Genomic DNA, 26,055 nt, shown 5'->3' on the forward strand with positions numbered 1-26,055 from the left:
CCAGAAGTCCCTCTATAAGGAAGGTCTTTAAGTAAGGCTACACCACTGTTCCTGCACAACCTACCACTCAGTTCTTTGGATTTCCTTTTTAACAGTGAATCAATACTTCTTCCAAGACAAACCTGGAGTTGCTTATGATTTTACTTTCTATATTTGGATATATATATATATATATATATATATATATATAGTATCTAAAAAACAGCACTTTAGCTTTTTTTAAAAAAGTAACTGATGCTGTTAGCATATTTTAAAACACTCTACTTGGACAGGATGGACAGCAAGCAACAGTGGACTTTCCTGAGGATTGGCTCTCTGGGGGCAGAGCAGCTCTTCCTTTGGGATACATGCTCACAGTCTGCTACAGTTGTAACTCCTGTAGAGGATCTGCTGTGCACTGTTATCACCTCACCAAATAGTGTATGGGGTGGTGAGGGTTGGGTCAAAACCAAGAGCAAAAGTGTTGTATTCCCTTCTTTGGGCACTGAAGGTACAGGCTCTATCTCAGTAGAGTGGTTTGTGTTTAGTGACATCTTCGCTGTCACTTGGTGTTTGGAATGGCTATTATCCTAATGTATGTAGCACTGGCAGGTGTGCAAGGGCATGGCGCCCACGTGGATAACTGAATCCACAGAAAGGTTGAGAAAGCTTGGGAAAGACTAGAGTAAAGCAATGTTTTCTTGGTAGCTAGAGGCAAGCAAGTGCTCTCATCTAAGAGAGGCTTCCTGACTCAGCTTTAGCTGCAAAACCCTGCAGCTCTTTTAAGAGGTCCTGCCACAAAACACTTAAACGGTGTTGATGAAAAGCTGAACGTGTGCTTTTCGGTTTTCAGCCGTAGCAAAAACAAAAACAAAAACAAAAAAACAAAACAAAAAAACTGCGCTGTTTTAAAATGCTGGCTTTCTGGGCCGTCCTGCCAGGGCAAACTCTGACTCTTTCAAGCAGGTGGTCCTGACTATGGAGCTTTTGAGTGTTGTTTAACACTGTTGCAGGTTGCTTGCTAGCAAGGACCTTGAAACACTAGAGTTGTGGCAATAAACACGGCTACAGCCGGTACCCCCTCCATGAGACTGGAATTGCAGAAAGCTAAGAAATGGGCTGTATCCAGCTGCCAAAGCCACAGCTTTAGTCCTACTGATATTACGTGGTAAATTAAAGACTCGTGTGGTCAGAAAAAGAGAGATATACAGTAAAGAGAGATTCAAAGACAAAGAAAACCGCTAATGGTTTACAGTGAGTTAAAAATATATGCAGGCTAAAGGTTAAAGTTCTTAAAAGTAAAAAAGAAAGAGTATTTGTGTGTGGTAGTACACTCCTTTAATCCCAATACTTGGAAGGTAGAGGTAGATTGACCTCCGTTGACTTGAAGGTGTGGTAGCATACACCTTTAATCCCAATGCCTGGGAGGCAGAGACAGGAGGATCTCTGAGTTCAAGGACAGCCTGGCCTACAGAGTTATTCCAGGATAAAGATATACAGAGAACCTGTCTCAAAAAGTAAAAGTAAAAATAAAAGAAATAGAGGTTAAAACAAAGCTGCACAAAGATGGAAAATAGACAGAGAATCTTGATACTGTATGCTATTATGTACTCTTTGAATTGTTTGGCTGATCTTGAACTCCTGATCCCCCTGCCACTACTTTCCAAGTGCTAGGATTACATACTGTGTGTGACTGACTTTGTAGCCCATGCTTTTTTAAAATTATTTAAAAATTATTTATGTGTATGAGTGTTTGCCTGCACACATCTGTGTACCGTATATGTGCAGCACTCTTGGTCCAGGAGATGGAGTGAGATCCCTGGAACTGATATTACAGATGGTTTTGAGACATCATCTGAATGCTGGGAACTGAACCCAGGTCTTCTGCCAAAGCAGCAAACGCTCTAAATCACCTAGTCATCTCTCTAGTCTCCAAGCCCCAGAATCTGCCTGTAGGCATGGCCTGCATTTCGAAACAGCAAAAAGCACTTAGAAACACTTGGTACCTAGATGGGTGATGGTGGTGCATGCCTTTAATCCCAGCACTCTGGAGGCAGAGGCAGATGAATCTCTGTGAGTTCACAGCCAGTTTGGTCTAGAGTCAGCTCCAGGATAGCCTGGACTACATAGTGAAACCCTTTCTCAAGAGGGAAAAAAAGTGTGAATATTAAGATTATATAAATCAAAGGCATACCGAAATGCTATCAAAATGTCAATAACAATCACAGTTAAAATGGCAATAATAATCCAACTTTCAGGTGAAGCCCCACTATGGGTCAGGCACTATACCAAGCACTGTAGGCAGTGTGATTATGCATTTCCATCGCCTCAGTTCCTCTGCACAGCATGCCATCAATCCCAGGGCTGAGGAGGAAGGGCAGAGGAATTATGGAGGAGAAGACACACAGTCCTTACCAAGTTTGGGTGCATCTGGTTGAGCTTGTTATGAACTGTGAAGCAAGGATTTTGGATGTGGTTCTTAATGAAACACAAGCCCTGTATTCCCCTGAATACAGTGTGAAAGATGGGCATAACCCACAGAGGAGGCAAGCACATTTTCTCTCTGAGGAGCAGGAATGAAAATTCCTAGCCAGGACAGTTCAGAGAGCCCTCCTGTCAAGGATATGAGGTGTCCTCTTGCTCTAAGTGACTCCTAATCAGCATACTCATGAGCCTAGAGGTACAGGGGTGGTGCCAGTGTGATCACGAATGGAGCTAGTGCTCTACTCCACGGGACCTAATGGCTGAACAAAGAGCCATCAAAGCCACAGTTTCCTAGAGCCTGGCTGGAGTGAGTCACTACATCACTGTCATTGCCTCTACACAGGATGCCAAACTCTCCAGAGCAGCTAGGTGAAAAAGTACCTTGAGGTCACAGGCACACTTCTCCAATGCAGCAAGGAGGATAGGGTTTCTTTATACATAGTGGCCCATGAAAGGAATCAAAATTCACCAATCACAGTCCTGGTCTCTAAGGAGTGCTTTTCATAATCAGAAGCCTCTGGGACAAAAGCAGGTCCCAGGCCCTGCGATCAACAAACAAACAAAAACAAAACCAACTAACCAAACAAAAATCATCCAAAACAAAACAAAACAAAACCAGCCAACCAACAAACAAAAACCCTTGTCTATAAGTGGCTGGAGGAGGGATGCTGTCACCAGACTTTACTCCAATGTTCACGGCCTTTCTATGCTCCTGCAGACACTTCAGTGAACTCTTTGTGGCTAGATGTTAAAAAAAAAAAAAGTTCTTTGCTATAACATCACCTCCAAGGTGCAGCACTTATCAACCCTGGGGTCAAACAAGAGCCAACACTTCCTATATCCTCCGCACAGACCCTTACAAGTGTCCAGAGTCCCAGAGCAAGAAAACGAGCACAGGAGAGAAGTGGACAGCCCAGGTCACACAGCACCAAGCAATGTCTACAAGTTGTTGTATACTGGTTATCTGAAAGTGATGGGCCCTGGGTCCCCACAGTCCACAAAAGCCACCAGTGCTTTCCGATGGCTGTGTTCAGCATGCTCTAGCACCTAGAAAAGGTTCAGTGGCTGTGAGAGGAGAGAGGGGTTGACGTGCAGAATTTCTGAGGCAACAGGGGGAGAGGGGAGATAGTGGGCAGCAGTGGCATTAGTCACCATCTCTCTTGTATGTACGTGCAGCCTCCACCTTTCCCTAAAGCCTTACTGCCTCCCTAAATCTAAGGTCTTCATTAGTTCATTACAGCTGCCATTTTCTGCTCTTCATCCTGTTTTTTTCTTTACTTATTCAGCACAGGGCCATGGCTTGTTTGTATCTGGGATGTCGTATAACAGGTGGTACTTCTGAGAGTTTACCTAGGTTTTTGGCCTCTTGGCCCCTTTGATCCACTCAGTCTTCCCTATGTGGGTCTTAAGCATTTTTACTGGCCTTAACGGGAGAAATAGGGCCTGCTGCAGATGAGGCTTCTTGGCTTAGTCAGTAATGGTGAGTGACCTGGCCTCCCAACTACCTACAGTCTCACCTCAGGTCTGTATCTGAAGTATCTGAAAAGTGAGAAACTAAAAAGATCTCTGTGCTGGGGCTATTGTGCCTAGGTTGTCTATAGAACACGAGCATTGTGCCCTGCTTGGAAGAATGGTGCACTCAGGATCTAGGAATGGAATATTGTAGGGTGGCAGCACCTGCCAGCACCCTCACACTGCCATCATCAAGACTATCAGGACAACAAACCTTTAGTTTCTAGAAAGTTCAAGTGGGAGTTGGGGGTGCGACACTCCACCAAAGTAAGATGGAGGGACGAGAGAAAGGGACAGACAGATACAGGTCAAGAGCCAAAGCCAAAGGAGTCCTCCAGGTCCCAGCTAGATGAGACAGTAGGCCAGGTCTATGAAGGGACACTCACACAGGATAGCCTGCTGTCCCCATGACCCTGATTGTCTTGTATGGAACAAGATCTGTTCACTCAGGGCAGAGTAGCCTGTCTTTCTGATCTTCCCCAATACATAGAGGGCCAGGACAGTCAAGTCAGCCAGGCAGAGTGGGCCTGTTGGAACTATGTTAGGGACTTGGGCTGACACCCAGACTATTTCTGTCTTGGATGGAAGGCAGGGTTACTTGGTGAGACACACTCGACTTCTCTTTGGCTGCTGGGTTCTCTGCTCTCTGGGCAGTATGCCAGGGCACGCTGTTCTGATCATGAAGGGCACTGGGTCCTGAGGAAATCCTTTAGAAGGCAGAATCACAAGCTAAGTGAATTTCACTTATCTGGAACATGCAAGAGATGGTGAGCTAACCGCCTGGATGTGTGGCAGTGAAGAATTTTTGGAATGCAAGTTGACTTGTGTTTGCTTCACTTACAAGGAAACAGAGAAACAGGAAGGTGATGAGGAACAGGTATGCAAAGGCAAAAAAAAAAAAAAAAAAAAAAAGCAACCTAGAACAAGAAGTAGTGGTATTAACTCACACAGACCCCTCCAACTACAGCGCATGAAACTACACACCTTATATTCTAGCATCTTATTAGCAATGAAAAGGGCACAACAGAGGTGATCACCTGCAGTAGGCCTGTTGGTGTACTCACCTACTATAGAACATAGTGCATTTGGAGGCATCTCTAAGGCAAAGAGCCCCATGAGAAGCAGCTCCAGAGCAAAGACCTGATAAGCAACTTATCTTGAGGGTCTCCCAAGCAAATATGTTGCACCCAGTGTAGAGGCTTCCTGGGTTAGATAGAGCTCTGTCTAGCCCAAGACTGTAAATCACAGTCCCATTAGCTCAAAGCACAGAAGGAAGATTTGTAACGATGCTGTGGGCAGCTATTGCCCAAAGGACTCTAATTTTTGTTTTCTATGGTAAAAAGGGATTAGTGCAGCTTTGAAACTGACACTGTCCAGCTCATGGGAGATTAGCTCATGTATAGTGAAGCCAATCTGTGGAAAAAGATCTACAAGGAAAAAAACTATGTTGATGAGGACTGGGCTCCTCCCAGTGCATTTTTAGCTTCAGGTCATGGCCTCTGGTTTCCTTGTGGGTTCTCCTCAGGGGTTGGAAGAAGCCCACCTCCAAGATATTGGATGTAGAAATACTGAGAGGCTGGGCAGGGTGATGGGACAGGTGCCTGGTACTTCTAAATGCTCTGGAAATTTCCTGCTAACTTTGGGAGGTAGGGTCAGAACTGCAAGTGTGTAGTGGGTGACATTATGCTGTCAAAGAGCTGGAAGTGGTACTGGACACTTGTAGGAGGCAGGCCTTCAAGGACAGAGGAGTTGGGTGCTGGGAACAGAGTCCAGTCCTACCTGGCCCGATTCTACTTTCCTGTAAGGCTCCAGGGCTCTACCTAATATGTCTTCTCTGGCCTCTGATAAACCAAATTATGGAAGGTTAGGAGGACAATGCCTCTGGGTTTGAGTTCCAAGTCTGGTTTTCCTCTTCCTGGATCTGGTTTTCCCACCAGGGCAGTAGAGGTGATAGCTCTCAGGGATGTGAGGAAGACAGAATGAGAATCAGGAAACCCAGAGCCTGTCAGGTGAACTCCAAATCAGCACTTGGCGTGTGCTGCCCCTTGAATGTCCATAGGTGCTATTTTCGTCTCGTGCAATAGTAAAGGAAATGGGAACCAGAGAAATGGAGGAACTTACTCAGAGCCACTATGACGACGTTGCCCGTAGATGCTGCACTGGCACCTTGTTCACCAAAGGTGCTGTGCTGTGTGCTAGGTCCAAATAAAGTGCATTTCTTAACTGGATTGGGCAATCTGGGAGTTCACTAACAGCTGGGAGGAGTCAGTTCAGGCAAGAGTTGGCCTTTTGTCCTGCTGTCCCCCATCAGGGTGACACTGTAGTTTGCTCTGTTATAGAGCTGAAAATATTTGCATGTCTAAATTCTTAGCAGCTATTTTCCATTTCATAGCTTGGTGGAAATTTTTGGAGACTAGTTCCAGGAAAAATGGGGTTGGTCTCTTCTGAACTGTGTATCACACTCTCAAATGCTCCGTAATGCTGGACATCTATTTCCCAAGATCATGTGAAATAGGAGTGTGCTACTGAGGGGAGATAAACTAAAGCCATCTTCAGATTCCAACACTGCCAGATGAAAGTCTGTACAGATACTCGTTTTCATTCTGTAACATGGAGGTGAGACGTGGGAAGCCAAGGGTGAACCTGGAACTCTGCTCAAACAGCTTCTGGTCTGCACTATCCATGTTTGTTGTCAGTATAATTGGTCACTGACTATGCCTTAGAATGGATGCAGGTGCAGGGAATGGCACCCAGCACTACTAGAGGTTGGTTTTGGTAACATGGGCCCACAGCAGGTTGACTGTAACTCCATTAAGCCTCCCTTCTACAATTCATAGGCTTAGTAACCCCGACCCCTCCCTCTGGGGGTTTCATTGATCTCTTTACAACACTATGCTCTTTACCTTTGAAGGCAAGGATCTTTGTCTACGCTGAACCACATGGTGGGTATTCCACAAACACTTTAGCCAGATAGTATAAAGGTTCACCTTCATTGCCAGCTTGACTGGATTTACTATCACTTAGGAGACAGGCCTCTGGGCATGTCTGTGAAGATGTTTCCAGACAGGCTTAATGTAGGTTGAGAAGATCCACTATGGATGTGGATGGCACTATCCCAAGGGGAAATGTAAAAGGCAAACTGGGTGTCAGCACTGGACATAATATAACCAATCAAGTTACACTTCTCACCATGTCTTTAAAATGTGAGCCACAATAATCCTCTCCCTCCTAAAACTGCTTCTGTCGCATCAATGAGAAAAAAGTAACTAATATAAGGCAGTGGCCCTAGCAGGTGGAGACATCCCTTGTTTTTATTAGCAGAAAGATGTAAACATTTTGTCAGTGTGTTTGGGCATGACATCTCCATGGTGACTTGCAGGTTCAGATATCCAGAAGCTCATCCAAAACACCTAACCAAAAACACTAAGGTAAACACATGTGATCAGTCTTCCAAATGAAAGGTGGCAGGGGTCTGAGAATCTGCCCCTTGCTCTTTACTACACTGGGGACTCAACCTAGCAAATGTTTAAGCAAACTCAAAGATAGACCTACAGCAGCATACCTTTTAACATTCAGAAATGGAAAAAAAACTTGTATGGGACAAAACAACAAAATGCTGAGGATAAAGAAAGGTGAAAGTGCTGACCAACCCCAGCCAATCAGAGGTCAGTGCCTGTGAACTCATCCTGTATGATCAGGAAACCTAATAGAACTCAGGACCTTTGGAAGAGCAGGCAGTGCTCTTAACCGCTGAGCCATCTCTCCAGCCCCATAATTTGTTTTCTTTATTTGCCGTAATCTTTCTCCCTTAAGCTGTTTCTTGAAAGTATTGATCACAAGCAAAGAAAAAACACAGACCAACACCATCTTCCTCCCCAGTTTCAGTGCTCCAAGACACGAACAACACTGAACAGCCCTCTTCTCTAAGGATTTGTGTCAAATCAAAACAAGCAACTGTAGACTCAAGTGAAAAAATGATCAATCCTAGAGGAAAATATCTATTTATCTTCCATTTACTGTTACAATCAACCAATAATATATTCAAAATATATAGCACAACAGCTTTCTCCACCCACAGCATATCCAGAAAAATCAGCCATTAACTTTACAACCCTTTTATTAGCCAATAAAAAATTGTCCCCATGAGCAGACACTTCAAATTCCTGCCTCCATGTAGCTGCTACACAACTTTCTGAACAGAGAGGTTTGCCATTTTGGACATTTTATGTAAACAGGAACATACATCCTGATTTTTTTAACTTGTCTATTTCACAGACCACACTGTTCAATGATTTTAGATATTCCATTCCAGCTATGGCCAAGTGACAGGCTAGTGTACAGATGGATGCTATTGTATTTTGTTATCAGGCATGGGCTTGCTAGTTGGGTGTTTACCACTCAGGCTATTATGAATAACAATCCCTCACACAGTATTTTGTTGTTTTCTTTTTCCAGACTGGAGCAGATGTCTTGAATTTCTGTTGTTAGCTCCCACCTAGAGGATACCACGTTTTCCATTCCGCTGTTTGGCAGTTAGAAGTATCATGCATGTTCCCTCCCTACTTGCAATCTTCCCTTACCCCCAACACCAAAGACATAGGGCACTTGTTCCCACTCAGATACTGAAACCTTAGGACCTTGCTTAGGATCTTAGTATTAAATGTATCTCTCCCCTTTTCTTTTTCTATGTACATATTCCACATTTCTACAGCTAAATGTAGCTCTTAAGAGATGGGGCCTTTCGAATGTTCTACACTACTCAGTCAGTCATTCATAATTATTTACAGAGTCTTGTATACTGGGCTTGAAGGAAACAATAAAAACCCAGTCTCTTAAGAAACTTAGAGTCTATTGAGGAGACAAACAATAAGGGTCTCGTTCATGGTGTTTGTAGAGAAAGGTAGAGGGCATAATAGATGGTTCAGTAGGGACTCTGGCTTGGAGGACAGGCAAGAGAGGGATTCCAGGTAAGACTTTTGAGGAATGGCAGCAGTTCTGATCGTGACCTGAAGTTTGGGGTGAATGAAGAAAACATCAAGATAACATACTCAGTTTTTGTCCAGGATGATGGAGAACATTGACAGGGGAAGTTGATATAGGCGCCACAGACTTTAGAAAGACGCTGCAGCAAGTGGGAGCTGGAAAGATAAGACCACTCAGTAAGAAGCTATGCTAAGTTAAGAACAGAGTGAGACTAAAGCTGGAGACCAGATTCAGGATGCCTTAAATAGGAAGACACAGCAGGATGGACTAAGTTGACAGTGGTGGAGTCATTTCCTAGATGAAATGAAGCAGGCCAGCAACTTCTCCCACATAGCCCCATCCCTAACCAAAACTTTTCAAAACCCGTCTTCTTACTGAAGAGAGAAAAAAAAATTAATTTGCCCAAAGAAACTTTTTTTTTTTAAGACAGGGTTTCTTTGTGTTGCTTTGGAGCCTATCCTGGAACTCGCTCTGTAGACAGGCTGGCTTCGAACTCACAGAGATCCGCCTGCGCCTAGTTCCCGAGTGCTGGGATTAAAGGTATGCACCATGACTGCCAGGTTTCCCCAAGGAAATCTTTAATAGACCTTTAGCTCCAGCATCCTGGCGGTATGGCCTTCCTTAGACTCCAAGGAAGAGTCTATATAGCCCTGAGAACCCCAGGAAAACAATACAAAGACAGTTAGCCTAAACACATTACAAAGACATTCAGCTGAACTACTGTTTTTTTGTTTGGGGGCGGGGTTGAGACAGGTATTCATTGTGTAGCCCTTGTTGTCCTGGAACTCAACTCTGCAGACCACACTGATTTCCAATTCAGAGATTTATTTACCTCTGTCTCTTGAGTGCTGGGATTAAAGGTGCCACTACCGCCTAGCTTCAACTGCATTATTTTTAATCAAAGAAAATCTCAATGAGCTGCCTGTAATCCCAGTTGAGGAATTTTGAGTTTGAGGCCAGTCTGGTTACAGAGCAAAGACCCTCCTATTGAAAAACAGAAATGAGGACATACCTCTATGAAATGTTTAAAATGCACCAAGCAAAGCAATTCCTAGATTGCAAATATGCTTTGTGGAAAAGTGGCAAATTGAAGATGCAATAGGAGGGTCTCTGGTGAAAGATGAGATTTGCTAAGTCAGCTAAGGAGCAGTTAAGGCAAAAGAGGAGAACAATGAGGGACTTATGGGATGTCCAATGTGGCATTTTATACTGGGAGCATGTCGTGATAGGAGCCCAAGCAAAGTCAACAGTGTTATGTGTAACAGCAGTGCTCACAAACTTTAGCTCGGCCGTCACGCTCTTCTCTCATCAAAGATTTCCACAGAAAACTTCAGCTCCAGGGGGATCCAACACTGTTGGCCTCTATGAACAGACTCTGCTCACCCCAGTCACATAACTAAAAACAAAACATTCACTAACTAACCAACCAAACAACAAACAAAAAACCAGGACTGGAATATGGCTCAGTGGTAGAATGCTTGTTTGCCTAGCATGCATAGGGCCCTGGCTTCTACCCCAGCAATCTCCCACCTCCCAAAGACAGAATGATGAGAGGAGAATGAGAATGGAGAAAAAGAACTTATGAATGAGAGGCAGGAGGGAATGGGACTTCTCAGTAGCAGCCATCTAGAGCTCTGTCCTCTGTGTGAAGGTGTATGCAGGGATTGCTTTCCCCTAAACAGCAGATCAAGCTAAGAGTTTTCCAGAAACTCCCTTTGATGTATTAGCTGGTTCTAAGATACATTGGTATTCTTCCACAGCTCAAGGTGTGAGAGACACTGTCCACATGGTCACAGCCTCCTCCATGCTAATACTACCATAAGGCCAAATCTTGGCAAGCCAGGATCTTAGCTGCTATGGCTAGAGTAGGAAACCCTAGAACCCCTAGATCTTAGCTATACATGAAGAACTGGGATGGATCCTTAACCAAGACTTTTATGTAAGGTAACACATGTCCAGCAGTTTACAGAGGTATATGGTGATGAAGTCTCAAGCTGACCACACCCAAAGGTCAACAGAGATGGGTACATATGGGACTTAACCACAAGAACCTGTGTCTCCTCAGCTATAGACAGCTGCTGCAGTATGACATGTAATAACAGACAAACACATACCTTTCAGCTGCCAGCTGATTAAATAATCTGATACATCCAAAGAAAGACTATGCAGAGGAAGGGAAGGCAGGGGAAAGAAAGGAGGGACTTACATAAGATGGGCTTAGAGAAGAGACCTGCAATCCTAACACTCAGAAGACTGAAAGCTTGAGATATTAGCACAGTTTGTCTCAAAAAAGCAAAGCAAACAAAGAAAACCCAACGTACAGCTGCATTATGTCATTTCAATTTGCTATTTTTTTTTTAAAACCACGAAAACAAGAATGTGCATATGTAGAAATTTCTTTACAGGAAATTTGGAGAGATAAGCCAATAGTTAAAGAGTGCACATTGCTCTCAGCACCCACAATGGGTGGCTCACAGCATATACTGAGCTGCTATACTCTGGGCCTCTCATAGTCATCTGAGCATAGGAACTCTCCATCCGGTATCACCCACTTCTGTTTTCTAACTCCTAGGGACTGCAACTGTGCCCTAGTCACTGTCTTTATCAAAAGAGACTCACTAAATATCTTCACACACAAAAACCAAAGAATGATAGATCCAGAGCTAAGATTTGGATGTATTTTGACACAGACATAATCACCTTGCCATCATCCTTGTGACAATGATCACAAGTATCTAAAGTCACAGAGAAAGCGAAAACCTCATCTATCCTAAACCATACCTTAATAACTCAAATCACAGCTCCCAAAGATAAAAAAAGAAAGAACCATTTGAAATAATTTCTGTTTTTCAGTGATGAGCAGGCAATCATTCTATAACTAAGCTACACACTCAGCCTCTCAGTGGTAGACTTTAAGCAGGAGGTTCTACCACTAAGCCATGCCTACAGCCTGTTATTGCTGGGATCTAGGCAAGCACTCTGTCACTGAACAATGCCTACAGCCCTACTTTAAATTCCTGATTCTCCTATCTCTACCTTCCAAGTGCCGGGATTACAGACATGTATATCATGCTTGGTTTTAAAAATCATTTTAAATGTGGAGTACTAAGACCTATAAACAAGTATTTCCCAAATGCTTAGAAACAGTTAAACAGGGGGCTGGAGAGATGGCTCTGAGGTTAAGAGCATTGCCTGCTCTTCCAAAGGTCCTGAGTTCAATTCCCAGCAACCACATGGTGGCTCACAACCATCTGTAATGAGGTCTGGTGCCCTCTTCTGGCCAGAAGGCATACACACTGACAGAATATTGTATACATAATATATAAATAAATATTCTTTTAAAAAAAGAAACAGTTAAACATAGGATAAGCAGATGCCAAGGCATGTGCCTATAGTCTAGTTACTTAGGAAAAGGAGGTAGAAGGATCCTTGAGTCCGTAAGTTTGAGCCTAGCTTGGCACTCCAGTGAGTTCTTATCTCAAAAACTAAAACCTCAAGAAAACATAATGTGAACATATTTGAGTCAATGAGATAGTCGGCAGATAAAGGTGTCTGCCAAGCTTGATGACCTGAATTGCATTCCTGGGATCCACAAGACTAAAGAAGAGAACTGACTCCCTCAAATTGTCCTCTGACCTGTACATGTATGTTGTGGTACTTTTGCAGTCATGCCCATGTATGGAATGGATGCCTCCTACTGGTGTTCCCAGTTAGCTGCTCGACATTTTCCGTATGCTTGGATCTGTATACAAGGTTTCCTTTTTCTTTTTATGTACTTACAAAACAAAAAGATGGACTTGGGATGTAGATTTGTGGTACTGCAGCTTACCTAGCAAGTCTTTGTGCTCCATGACCTGTACCACAAATGGGGGATGGGGTTTGAGGGGATACTGCGTGTCAGTGACAAAACAATTTCTATTTTCTTGAAAAAAAGAAAAAGATCACTCTATAAATACAGCCTCTCTCCCCAAACACAGAAAGTATGAACCAGATTAGGAGATACATGACTATTGTCAAGAAGTTCGCTGAAAGGTAACCAAGGGATGGAAAAGAGCAGATACCTCTAAAACAGTAAATAACCCAATTGTTATTATTATTAAAAGATCTATTACCACTTTCTTCTCATCTAGCCTATGTCCACTGTAATGTTTTCCAAACTGGGCAAACTTAATGCTAACACTTAAGCCCCCCCACTACCACCCATCTCAGCCAACTGTAAGAGCAAGTATGGAGGGGGCAGCTTGGGACAGATCAGAAGAACTGTATAAGGAAATGGCTTAACAGACAAAAATCAAACCTGTAGAACTTACAGCCAGATGCAGCAATGTGCATCTCTAAGTCTACCTCTACCTTGAGAGGGGATGTGGAGAATGCCTTGGTACCTCCCAGGCCACCCAGCCTGAAGTACATAGTACATCAGTAGAATCAGAGTCTGTACCTCAATAAGACAGGTGAGAATAGATTTCTGAAATTTGTTCTCCGACCTTCGCATTCATGTAACAGTGCACATAGTGCATACAGAGAAGCTATGCTTAGGCCGAACAGAGTGGCACAAGCCTATAATCTCAGCACTTAGAAGAGAGCCTGTGGCAGAAGGATGGACAAGTTCTTGTCTGTCAAAACCATTAAGTAAAATCCTATTCAGTCCATTCCAGGGCAGGAATTTCTACTTTATTTTTCCTACTCTATCATCACACACCTTGTTGTTCTAACATAATAGGCTAGGGCCATGTTGAAAATCATCTCAGAAGACTTGTGGACATAGGGTCCCATAGCATCTTTTAGTTAGAAGAAAACACAAGCTTCTCTCTTCTGCTCAGAGCAACCAGTTAGAAGTGAAGACCTCTTACAGACCAGGCTGCTCCATAAACAGTCTTGCTGTTGCAGCCCAAATGCTGGATCCTGACAACCACAACAGAAGAAAGAGTTCTCTGTTGTGGTTTTTGAAACCTGCAAAATAGATGCCAAGCACAAACACCAATTGTAGTTTCACTTATCAGGAGCTCTGGACCACGCACTAGAAAGGTCTCATTTCAACAAAACTGCTGCTGATGTGAAAAGATAAACTGTGTTTTGTTGTATTTTAAGTTGTCAGGAGGTCACTGAACTTAAATAGCTAAAGGATTCCAGCCAAGAGCAAAAGGACCCAAACCAGGGTGAAATCACAAGGTCTTGTGCCATCTCTGTTTGCAAAAGTGGGGTTCCATTATCCAATTCCCAAGTCATCTTTCATTTCAAACCAGTTCAGCAGCTGAGAGCCAGGCACTATACAAAAGAGTACTTTTATCTTTTCTGCCTGGGGTTCTCAAGTGTACACCTCACATCTTCATCCCTGTCTTGTTCTTCTGACTGTTGCCTCAATTCCCATTCCTGCTGACCCAGTTCTCTGCTATGGTCATACAGGCACAATATCTCTTACTGAGGCTCTGGGGAGCTGGGGAGCTGGGGAGCTGGGGAGCTGGGGAGCTGGGGCTGAGGAGAGGCTTCAGGTGTTCTGACACCTGTAGCAATCCTTTTGCTTCTGACCCCAAAACAATACTACAAGCACTGAGAAACAACACAACATTTATGTTCTGACACTTGTGGAGCTGGAATGTTCAAGGTCAAACTGACAACTTAGTTTGTGGTGATGCCCTCCTCCTGTCCTGCAGAAGGCCTCCTTCTTGCTGTATCCACCCATAGTCAGAAGAGAATAAGAACAGGTGGTGGATTCTTTCGGGTCTCTTCTTATGAATGGCAACAAACAAACAAACAAACACATAACCCACCTACAAAAAGAGAAGTGCTATACTAGTAGCCTGCCAGAATGGAGGATATGGCCCATCAGACAGGACAAAGGGATGAACAATGATGTGGAGACATGGCACCAAAGAGTGATTGTGTAAAGACATCCAGCTTGGACAGACCAGCTCCACTCTCAGGTTCAATCCAGCTGGGACTACAGGTCTGGGGGATGTCGACTAGCAATAAGGGGGACCAGGACCTCTGTGCCTTCTCTCCTTCCAGAGAAGGAGCAGAGCAGAATGAGACACATAGGAAGACAGCTACAGCAAGAGCCCTTGAGCCTTCTAGGGTCAGGCACTTCACACAATGGCAGAGTTGCTTTACTAGAAGGAGGCCAAATTCCACCTCTCCACTCAAAGCCCTCAACCAATAGTACCATTCTTCAGAGTACCCAGGGCTCTGAAAACAATATTCCATTCTCAGGGCATTCCCACTTATAATCTCTCTGTCCAAAGGACATAGAATGGCTCCAGCTTTCACAACACTTTTACCCTTCTAAAAACTAATTCAGCCTAATGTAGTAGCACATGCCTGAAATCTTAGCACTTGAGGAAGAGGCAGAGACAGGAAGATCCTGAGTTTAGAGTCAGCCTGGGCTACACAGTGAGTATCAGAGCTACATGGCAAGACCCTGTCTCAACAAACCAATCAACCAAAATATCAATCCATCCAAAAGCTTAGTTCCTCAACCCTTATTACAGGAAATATAGAGTCTCAATCCAGAGAGTTCATATTCCAGGGGACAGGCTTCATTTATTTTCTCTGGAGTACTAACCATTGAGACTCTTCACATTTTACTTATTAAACATTGCCCCCTCTTGCTCAGCTGTACCACATGCTACAGAGGGGCAAGGACTTGTATCTCTCATCCATCAGTGAATGTCTAGCACCTGAACACAGCACTTGATATGAGATGTTCAATCTCTACTTGCTCTGGGCCTCCTACTTTGACTCTCTGGAGCAGGCTAAGAAATTCACAAGAATGAGACAAAGAGGAGGCATGAGACATTTGGGGGAAAATCTAATTCCTAAGCTGCATGGTAGGCCTGGATAGCAGGGAGGACTATGAACAGAAGACCAAAATCCAAACTACAAGAGTAAGCAGCAAGAAGTTCAAAGTGAAATTTCACAGTATGGTTGTAATAGCTCCCCATTTCCTGTTCTGAGGTTGACTGACCTAGGCAAGCATCTCACAAACAAAATTTCTGAGGGTCAGTCCTAAGAGGTAGGCTAGGTGGCTTTATAGACAGGAAGCAGTTCAGCCTACATACACAGTAGAACTGGAATCTTAAAGCAACTGCATAGGTTCCAGAGTCCATGTTGACCCACCCTGCTATAGTCTCCAGCAATTCAATAAGGAGTGTCCCTCAGGAAAGCTACTCTCTGTGGGGAGTAGCCGATTCTGTACTCTGAAAGCTGGCACCTCTGTGTAGGGGGCAGATAAGAGTGCAGTATCCTGGACAATGTCAATAGCAGCAACAGCAGCGGCAATAGCAATGAGCTTACTACTTATGGCCACTAGCTACTGTTACAAGGTCCGTAACATGAGTCATCCTACTGACTCAAAGTGCTTTCATTAGTTCCATTTTATAGCCAGGGCAGTGAAGGCAAGGCAAGGTTAAACATTTGCTAGTAAGCAGAAAAGCCAAGGCTTGGCATGAGGTTCATTCTGTACAGAATATTCACTAGAGAGAAAACACCACCAAAATGTGCAGAATGTATAGCAGCCTCTGCAGCAGATCTACTGTTAATGACAGCAGTATTCTGTGCCCTGCCCCCACAGGGATGCTCAGTTGGCTCTGAGAGTGTTTGTTGCAAGGCTGTCTCCCAAAGGCCTCTGATCTAATGGCAAGAGTAGCTCCCTGAAGATGTTCCCATCAATTAGTAGTGAAACCTAAATCTGTCACACAGAAAGCACTCGACACATTTACCCAGGCAAATGAGCTCGGGGAAGGTCACAGTTCTGAATCTTTCTTTTTATGGAGGAGCTGAGGGTTGCCTCTGAGTAGAGACATAATACTGACCCACATACACAAGTGCTTAGGGAGTGACAGAAGTGTGGTTGCAGGTCACTGGTTTGGCTAGAGTTTGCTTCCTAACTCGTCTTCCCACACCACCTGAGAGCTGACCACTCTGTCTTGCAGTCTTGGTGAGACCTATGCATCATGGTGAAGTGCCAGGGAAGAGTGTCACCTATGTCTTTCACATACAGGCAATATTTTAGCTGAGATCAATGGCTGGGCAAGCAGGACCCTGGGATCAAGATTATGTAAATCAGTCTGAACTAAGAGCCACAGTAAAGTGAGTTGATGCAGCGCACAGGTAGAAACATTCAGGTACTACAGGAATGTGGATCATTGTGACATTCCCATCCTCATCCCTGATCCTAAAGGATAGCAATCACAAAGCCATTATGTTAAGTATGCTAAACTGAATAATTCAACCCTGCCTTCCTTCTAGGCACATGCTGAGTTAAGTCTACCAACATGCACGTGCAAAAGTGCTCATTGCAGGACTGTTCATAACTGTCCACAGATACATTATTGAGTGAGAGAAGCCAGGTATGAAATGGGTATCTGGTACCATTACATTGAGAAAGCTATTCTATCTTGTCAGAAGCCAGGACAGTGCTTATCCTTCCTAAGGGAAAGAAAGAACTACACGGGCCCTGCTGTGTCACAATTCAGTGTTACTTAGCCAACTGTTCTGGAAAGACCTCTATTTTAATGTTTACCCCATAACAAGTCACTATATTAGGTGCCATTGAAATGATAGCTAACATCAAGTAAGCCATCACCAGACCTTCTCTCAAAACACAGGTAAGATTTGATTCTCAGAATCTTCTGACTGACAGCCTAGGTACAAGGGTAAAGTTGGTGTGACTTCACAGCCAGTGGCTTAACACTGGGCCATGAAGGGAAAGGGGTTCATATCAGGTCTCCAAACTCTTCTTCACAATACTAACTTTGTTGAGGTTGGGCCAGTCACCATTCATTCATTCATTCATTCATTCACTCACTCACTCACTTATTCATTTATCTAGGTTTTTTGAGACTGCATTTCTGTGTGTGGATAGCCTTGGCTGTCCTGGAACTCATAGGTTAGCCTCCAACTCACAGAGATCTGCCTACCTCTGCCTCCTGAGTGCTGGGATTAAAGGCACATGCCATCATCGCCTGGCCTAATTGTCTTTTAAATATAGCACATCTGATTTGTCCAGTCATTGTCTCCTGATAAAGATTCAGATAAAATATTTGGAAAGGAAGCTTATAAGGTTAGGGTGCACTGCTAGTGGGCAGGCTATGTCCAGTCATGCTATTAGCAAGGTAAGCTTAGCCCTCTCCAGCATAAAGTACTTCCAATCACTAATTGATATGTTTGGTAATTTTTTTTCTTTCGTTTTCATTTTGGGAAGACATGGTCTTACTGTGTATCCCTGGATGACCCAGAACTTATTAGAATTAGACCAGGCTGGCCTCAAACACATAGATCCAGCTGCCCCTGCCTCTGGAGTGCCAGAATTAAAGGAATGTACCACCCAAAAATTTATATCTACATCTATCTATCTATCTATCTATCTACCTACCTACCTACCTATACACACACACACACTAATTTGTTACTGAAACAGCATCTCCTGCTTTTGTCTCTCAAGTGATGAAACTAGAGGCATGAATTATCACAGTTAGCTCAGGGTTGTAAAATCATAATCAAGTTCTCTAAATCATTCAGTCAGCAACTCTTTGAATATCTTAAGATCAACTTCACTAAGGCAAGATTTACTGAGGTATCCACTTAAAGTGCCAATTATAAAATGTGTATATGAACAGAATTGCTTCAAGACACAGAATGCTGCCCCTCAGTTTCCTCAAGTCCTGTTGCTATAAGTCATTTTTGGGCCACCTTCCAGGTTGCACTGTCCTGCTTGCTGCCAGAGTGGCCTTCACTCTACAGAGTCATTTCTGTGGTTTTGTGCCTAGTTTCTGCCATTCTTTGCAGAGTAGCAGTCTATCATCTTAGTGGGTGTGTCAATGCTAGTACCTTTGGGTTTCAAGTTGTACTTCATGGGGTGGATGCACCAGTTTGTTCTTTCACCTGCTGAGAGATGTCTGTGTTCTTTCCAACTTGAGGCTCTCCGGAACAAAGCCACTACAAACTGTGGTGTCTAAGTCTGGGTGAACATATGTTTTTATTTCCCTTGGGTAAATAAATACCTAGAAGTGGATGGCAAGTGTATATTTAACTTTTTTGTAGTGTGCCAAAGAGCTTTGCAAAGTCACCCACCTTCTCTATGACCCTTGGTGGTTTCTGTGAGGGTTCTAACTGCTCCACCTCCTTGCCAACACTTGATCCTGCCAGTCACTTTATTACCTAACAATTTAAAAATCCAATCATGTATAGTGTTGATTAATTATGGATGTATGATTATGTCTCTTTCCCATCTTGGACACAATAAGGGTAACCTAAGTTCAATACAGTGCTTAACATACAGCAGGTTCTTAATTAACAATAATTTTAAAAAGGCATTTATTGAATATAGGTTGGGTGAAATTTGCCACTCTTACCAGATTATTTTTAGATCTACTTATGAGTTCTCAGAAATTTCTATCTTTCTACAAGTATGTGGTTCTGTATTTGGGACTTCACCACTTAGGCAAGCCTGACCAGTTATGCTGTCCAGCAAGGCCCAGTGTCCCTGAAGACACCACTTGTTTCACAGAACCACTAAATGATTACATACTGCACTGTTACCAAGGTAGGGTGGTACAGCTCCATTCTAGGACTTCCCACAAAAGCAAGCTAGCTTTCTTTCTTTCCTTCCTTCTTTCCTTCCTTCTTTCCTTCCTTCCTTCCTTCTTTCCTTCCTTCCTTCCTTCCTTCCTCCCTCCCTCCCTCCCTCCCTCCCTCCCTCCTTTCCATTAATAATTTTTTTGAGACAGGCCTTCACTATGCAGCCTTGGCTGGCCTGTAACTCATTATGTAGACCAGGTTAGTCTTAAAACTCACAAAGCTCATGTGCCTCCCTGAGCGCTTAAGTATCACAACCACACCTAGTTCACAAAGAGCTTTTACAAATGAATGGGTTTCAGTTGCAACACTGCGCCCAACTAGGAGCAGCCCCATAGGGATGCCAGGTTGCCTTAAGGTTTATGCATTACTACTCCAAGATTAGTGGATGGGACCACACACATTGCCATCTTATTGGCAATGATGCTCACCCTGTACTGTGATGACACCCAAGGTTCTCCCAGAAGAACTATAACGATTGAGATGCCCCTACCCCATCCCAAGGGCTAGTTTTTCTACCACACCCAGGTTTTTCAAGCAATAGAACAAGCTATCGTGAAAGGCAAACAGAAACAATGACAGCTCAAACCAACATCCACAAATATGTATGATTAGAAAGTGGGCTGATGAGTATGACATGACAGCAAACCATTTTTGGCATTATTATTTAACAGATTCTAAGCTTTCTAGACTTCAGGGATTTTTTTTTTAAATTCATGAGTGCCAACTAAAATTAAAATGTACCAACAGGGTGCTGGAGAGATCACTGAGTGGTTAAGTGCAGTGGGTGCCCTTCCAGAGGACCAGGGTTCAATTCTCAGCACTCACATGGTGGTTCACAACTGTCTGTAAGTCCACTTACAGTGTTCTAGGTCCTTTTTGAACTCCTAAGGCACTGTACATACACAATGCACAGACATAACATGCAAGCAAAATAGCTATAAATATACAAACAATGAAGCTTCAAAAAAAAAAAAAAGTAAAAAAGTAACACTGGGTGGTGGTGGCGCACACCTTTAATCCCAGCACTTGGTAGGCAGAGGCAGACAGATCCTTGTGAGTTTGAGGCCAGCCTGATCTACAAGAGCTAGTTCCAGGACAGGCTTCAAAGCTACAGAAACCCTGTCTTGAAAAACAAAAAACAAAACAAAACAACACAACAACAACAACAAAAAGTAACAACAGATTTGGTGCCCACCAGTTATATGTGCACAGAATGGTCTCGGTATTATGATTAAGGATGTCAAACAGGTATCTTCTGTCATGAAACCACTTCACTATGCCCAACAATGGCTGCCTGCCATGCTTGCTACAGGGCTAGGGACTGGGTACCTCTCAGAAAAGCAACCCGAGTAAGAAATGATTAGCAGATGGGAACACTGAGTATTATCCTATCTCCACCTACTCTCAGAGAACAAGGTTGGAAGTCACAGGAAGGTTTGGCCTCACAGATTACTCTATCCCAAGAGAAACGTTTAGTTAAGTGGCTAGAGATGAAGCTGTGTCAGAGTCAGGGAACAACTGCCATGGCAATTGCCAGGTGCTGAGCATCTGGGATGCACTGGTAAGTGAAGGGCCCCTAAAAGCTCCCTCGTAGGTCCCGTGATATACAGCATAGTCATTTCCTGAACCACAGGAAACTTTGATTCAAATCTGACTGAGACAAAGGCTTTGAAATTTATTTAACCAACCTGGACAATTCCAAATTTAAGCCTTATTTTGAACAGGTAGGTACTCTCAGAACAATATTTTAAAAGTGACCTCTCACCCTACTTCCAGACACATAAATTGTGCAGAACTGAATACTCCTACTTCCTGTCATGAAGCAGGGAGTTCAATTAACTTGGCCAGTATTCTCTGTTACTTAGGAGTCACACAGGCTCCACAAGGGAGCAGTGCCTCTATGGCCTCAACCTATTTTTCACACAAATGAAACCAAGGGCCAAGGAGGGCATAGGACAGAAAGACAGGCCCAGCCTCCCCACTGCACAGTGACTCTCATAGAGGTCCCAGAGCAGCTGTGGTAGTAACATGCCCTCTTCCAGGCTTTCCATGTAACAAGAGCTGCGAGGATGAAAATCTAACACCCTATTAGCACAGCAAGCAAAGAGGCTGACCCTGAAGCTGCCTAACAGCATCTGCAAATCAATGTGAGAGCTCTTCTAACCACTGGCCATAGTAGCCTCAGCACAATGTAATTTCGGGCAACATGAAACAAAGGTAAAGGAACTGGTTATGAGGAAAACAAGAACAAACCAAAATCAATCTGCACTCATGACGTGCCAAGTTACCCTAAGGAGGAAAACATACTCAGAAAGAGCTTCAATAGAAGGTGGGTTATAAATAAAATAGCAGCAATGACAGTTTTCACATGAGAATGCCACAACCCCAGCTAGTGTACACTTGCAATCTCAACACCTGGGAGGTGGAGGAAGAAGGATGAAGAATTCACAAGTTCATCCTCACTGAAGTAGCAAGTTCAAGGCCAGAATGGGCTCCAAGAGACCCAGCCTCAAAAACAAAACAAAACAAAACAAATGACAACAAATCCCACAATTTTTAAAGGTACTGGGATGGATTAAGTTGTCCTGCTTTGCATACTGTTAAGTCTTCTCATCATAAGCTTCTACTCTGTTGTACATGCTCCTGTTTGGCTGTGCTCTGGTTAGGCTGAGTGGTGGGTGGATGGGTAGCATCATGAGCCCTGAGGCTGGGGTCTGAGCTCTCAAGCCCTGCCTCTGAAACGCAAAGTGCAGTACACTGTTTTATCTGCCAGGGTCATGTGTCAGGGTATCAAGATGAAGGGAACAGATGAGGAAACTGGGATATAAGTTCTTTTGAGATTGGTCTACTCTGACAAAGTTTGATAGGATGTTGTTTCTGCTTGTCTGGAAGGGCTTGCCTGGACTCTATACTGCAGTTCCTCACATGAGTGAAGAACAAAGACGTAAGAGGCCAGTGACAGCACCCATTTTCCTGAAGGAAAATCCAATCATTCAACACAAGCCTACAGAGCTCTTACAAGTCCACGTCACAGATGTGTTCTGCTTGAGGGGGAAGCACTGGTTCTGTGTCCACTGCAAGCTGGGAACTTACTTATCCAAGACCACACTCTGAGGAGGTCATATGTAGTGCTGAAGTGGGCTGAGAGTGATGAGAGGTCCAGACAGTATTTTGCATCAAAGTTACTCTGTAAGGCAACTGTCTACACACTTCAGAAAAGGTAATGGTGGCAGTAGGAGTGGTGGAGTGAGGATGGAGTTGAGTGTTTGCATCCTAGAGTAAAAAAAAACTCAACCATAACAGACAGTTAAAAGTCAGCTGAGCAAATTCAAACATGGACTAAACATAAAATAACACTAAACATAAAATAACACTATCAGTATTATCAAGGATAATGTTTTTCTTTCAGGTGCTGGAGGTGGAACCCAGTGTTCATGTTGAGCAGCTAAGCAGGTGCCTGAGCACTGAGGTCTACCCCAGCCTTGGCAGACACTGCTTTCTTTTTAAAAATCTATTACTACTAGTGCGTGCGTGAGGGTACATGTTTGTATTGTGGAGCATGTGTGGAGGTCAGGGACTTTTAGGAGGTGGTTTTCACCTTCTACCAGTGAAGGTCTTGCCAGGGCCCTGGTGAATATTCTTAAAGTGACAATGCCAGTATAGCCAAAGAAGTATGAAGATTCTTTCAACTTTTCAATAGCTTCAAACTGGCAAACCAAGAGAAAGGGAAGTGGCGGCAGCGGGGGGAGTGAGTTACTGGTGTGGTGATACATACCTGTAATCCTAGCAAAGAGAAGGAAGCCAGCCTGGTATATAGACTAACATTCAAGATGTAAAAAAGAAACGAACAAAAACCCCCAAAAGCCAAACAAACAACAACGAAAAAATCAGACTGAATTCACTTTGTTTTTCTTATATGGTGATTTGGGAGTCCCCTCTGTATGCTGTGAATACCACTGGTTAATAAAGAAACTGGCTTGGCCTTATAGGGTAGAACAGAGCTAGTTGGGGAGTAGGGGGGACTAAACGGAATGCTGGGAGAAAGGAGGTGGAGTCAGAGAGAAGCCATGGAGCCACTGCCTGAGACAGACATGCTGAAACTTTGCTGGTAGGCTATGACCTTGTGGTGATGTACAAATTAATGGAGATGGGTTAAATTAGGATGAAAGAGTTAGCAAATAAGAAGCCAGAGCTAATAGGCCAAGAAGTGATTTAAATAATATGGTTTCTGTGTGATTATTATGGGAGTCTGTCGACAAGTGGCCTCCTACAACAAAAACCCTTATGTGGAGCTGGGCCGTGGTGTCGCACATCTTTAATCCCAGAACTCAGGAGACAGACGCAGGTGGATCTCTGTGAGTTTGTAGCCAGCCTGGTCTACAGAGTAAGTTCCAGGACAGCAAAGAAACCATCTTGGGGGAAAAAAAGAAAAAAAAACAAACAAACAAATAAACCAAACAAACAAAAAACAACACCAAAAAACCCTTATATGGTGGCTACAGCTGGAGCCTGGCTGATGTGCAGCAGTCATTAATACTGGCCATCATCAGTAACTTCTTGGGCACAGGAGCAGAGATGATGCCAGTGCCTCTGAGTGAAGGGATGAGATATACCAACACAAAGTCACAGTGGCCTGTCAAGATTCAGGACTCTTGGAGCATGGCTATGTTCCAGGCACCACAATCTACGTCACTCATGTGGGTCTCCCTGAGCTCTGTGGTCCCTCCACGAGACAGGCTAGTTACTAGTAGTCACAATGCAGTGATGAACGGATGACAGAGCTGAGATTCTGATCCAAGCAAAGCCATGTGTTCAAAGGTTTATCAGGACCCCAGAATACCTCTACTAATTATTCTGCCTTTTTTTGAAACAGGGTCTCACTGTGCAACTCTGGCTGGCCTGAACTCAGAGAACTTCCTGCCTCTACCTCTCAATTGCCAAGATTTAAGGTGTGAAGCACCCCACTTGGACCCTGCTTCTTAAACACACAAGGAGATGACGCTTCACAATCAGCAACATCAGCTGCTTATACAACATTGCAGTAAGATACAATGCAGTTAGGCAATCTGTATTTCAAACCAGTTGTACAAAATGTATAGTTTTGTTGTCAAATTAAATAACTTTTTAAAAGGCACACCTTCAGAGTTTAGGGGCTGGGGAATATACACATAAAACAATGTCTTACTTAACATAAAGACCTAATAGTCTTTCATATGGGCTGGAGGGGTCAGCAGTACAACAAGGAAGAATGGAGAGGCTTTTCTATATCAGGATCACATAAGCAGGAAGGTCTTGGAAAGAGATGATGGTGGGGAAGCAGAAATGAATGGGTGGGGACAGAGACAAGAGATGATGTAGATCTAGCAGGCTGGGGATGAGATCAGATGAATCAGTGTTTGGACAGACAGTGATGCAATCTGGTGGAGTTTGCAGAGCAGCAGCTTGGCTTCACAGTGACTGAAGGTGGACAAGTGTCAGGGTTGAAAAGGATTAAGAGGACACAGTCCCATGTTTGTGTATGCTCTGGAGGTGTGAAGAATGAGACACAGGACCTTGCACAAGCTAGGTAAGTGCTCTAGTATTGAGCTACACACCTAGCCCAAGCCTCTATATTTTCGACCTTAAATTTTATTTATTTTATGTGCATGGGTGTTTGGCTTGCATGTATTATCTACATTCATGCAATGCTTACAGGGCTAGAAGACAGTGCTCCAGAAGGTATTTTGGATGGTTGTGAGCTGCCATGTGGATTGGGACATGCATAACTGCTGAGCATTCCATCAAGCCTTCCAAATCTATATTCATTTTTCCCCTCCTTTTCTTCTTCCTCCTCCTCCTCCTCCTCCTTTTGGTAGGGGAGGGTTGAGACAGGGTCTAACTGTGTATCCCTGGCCTCACAGAGATCTGCCCGTCTATGCCTCCCTAGTGCTGGAATTAAAAGTGTGCACTACTCAGCCTGGCTCCCAAGCCTACATTCTTAAGCTCAACCAGCAATGCTTGGGAATCCACACTGACAGGTACCTACAAGACCTCCTCCTCAAAGATCCCTGAAAGTAGCTAGGAGAAGAAAGAACGAAACAATAATGTGAAACTGGAAGGCAAGGAGACATGTAAGAGCCATAAGACAGTAAAATGAAGCACCCACACAATTAAAACTGTACTATCTTAAGAACATAAAAACTTAAGGCAACTTCTCTTTTTGTATCTCACACTGTTCCATGTACAAAAACCCAGTCACACGATTGCAAGATATTCAAGCACTATGATTGTTTTCTTACCTCAGAGCAGAGACCCTACCTGTACATGAGTCTTAGATGCCCGATCAGAATGCCAGGATTGGTAACAGTCTCAAATACTTGTTCCTATTATTAAGTGTAATATGTATTCCATATAAAGCCCTTACTCTGCCCTCATGCAATCTACAGACCCACAAGGGGACACAAAACAACACAAACTACCAAAAAACTAACTACACGCTAAAGCTATGTGAGGACAGGTCTGAGGACAGAACTATTCCCACAT

At 43.7% G+C, this 26,055-nt stretch overlaps 1 protein-coding gene across 1 annotated transcript in view; it reads right to left on the minus strand.

Annotated features, from left to right (window-relative positions):
- The window catches only part of Arhgap35 (Rho GTPase activating protein 35), a 112,314-nt gene that overhangs the window by 20,022 nt on the left and 66,237 nt on the right, over positions 1 to 26,055 (minus strand). The window lies entirely within an intron of this gene.

Source organism: Arvicola amphibius, chromosome 8 (assembly GCF_903992535.2).
Source record: "Arvicola amphibius chromosome 8, mArvAmp1.2, whole genome shotgun sequence".
NCBI lineage: Eukaryota > Metazoa > Chordata > Mammalia > Rodentia > Cricetidae > Arvicola > Arvicola amphibius.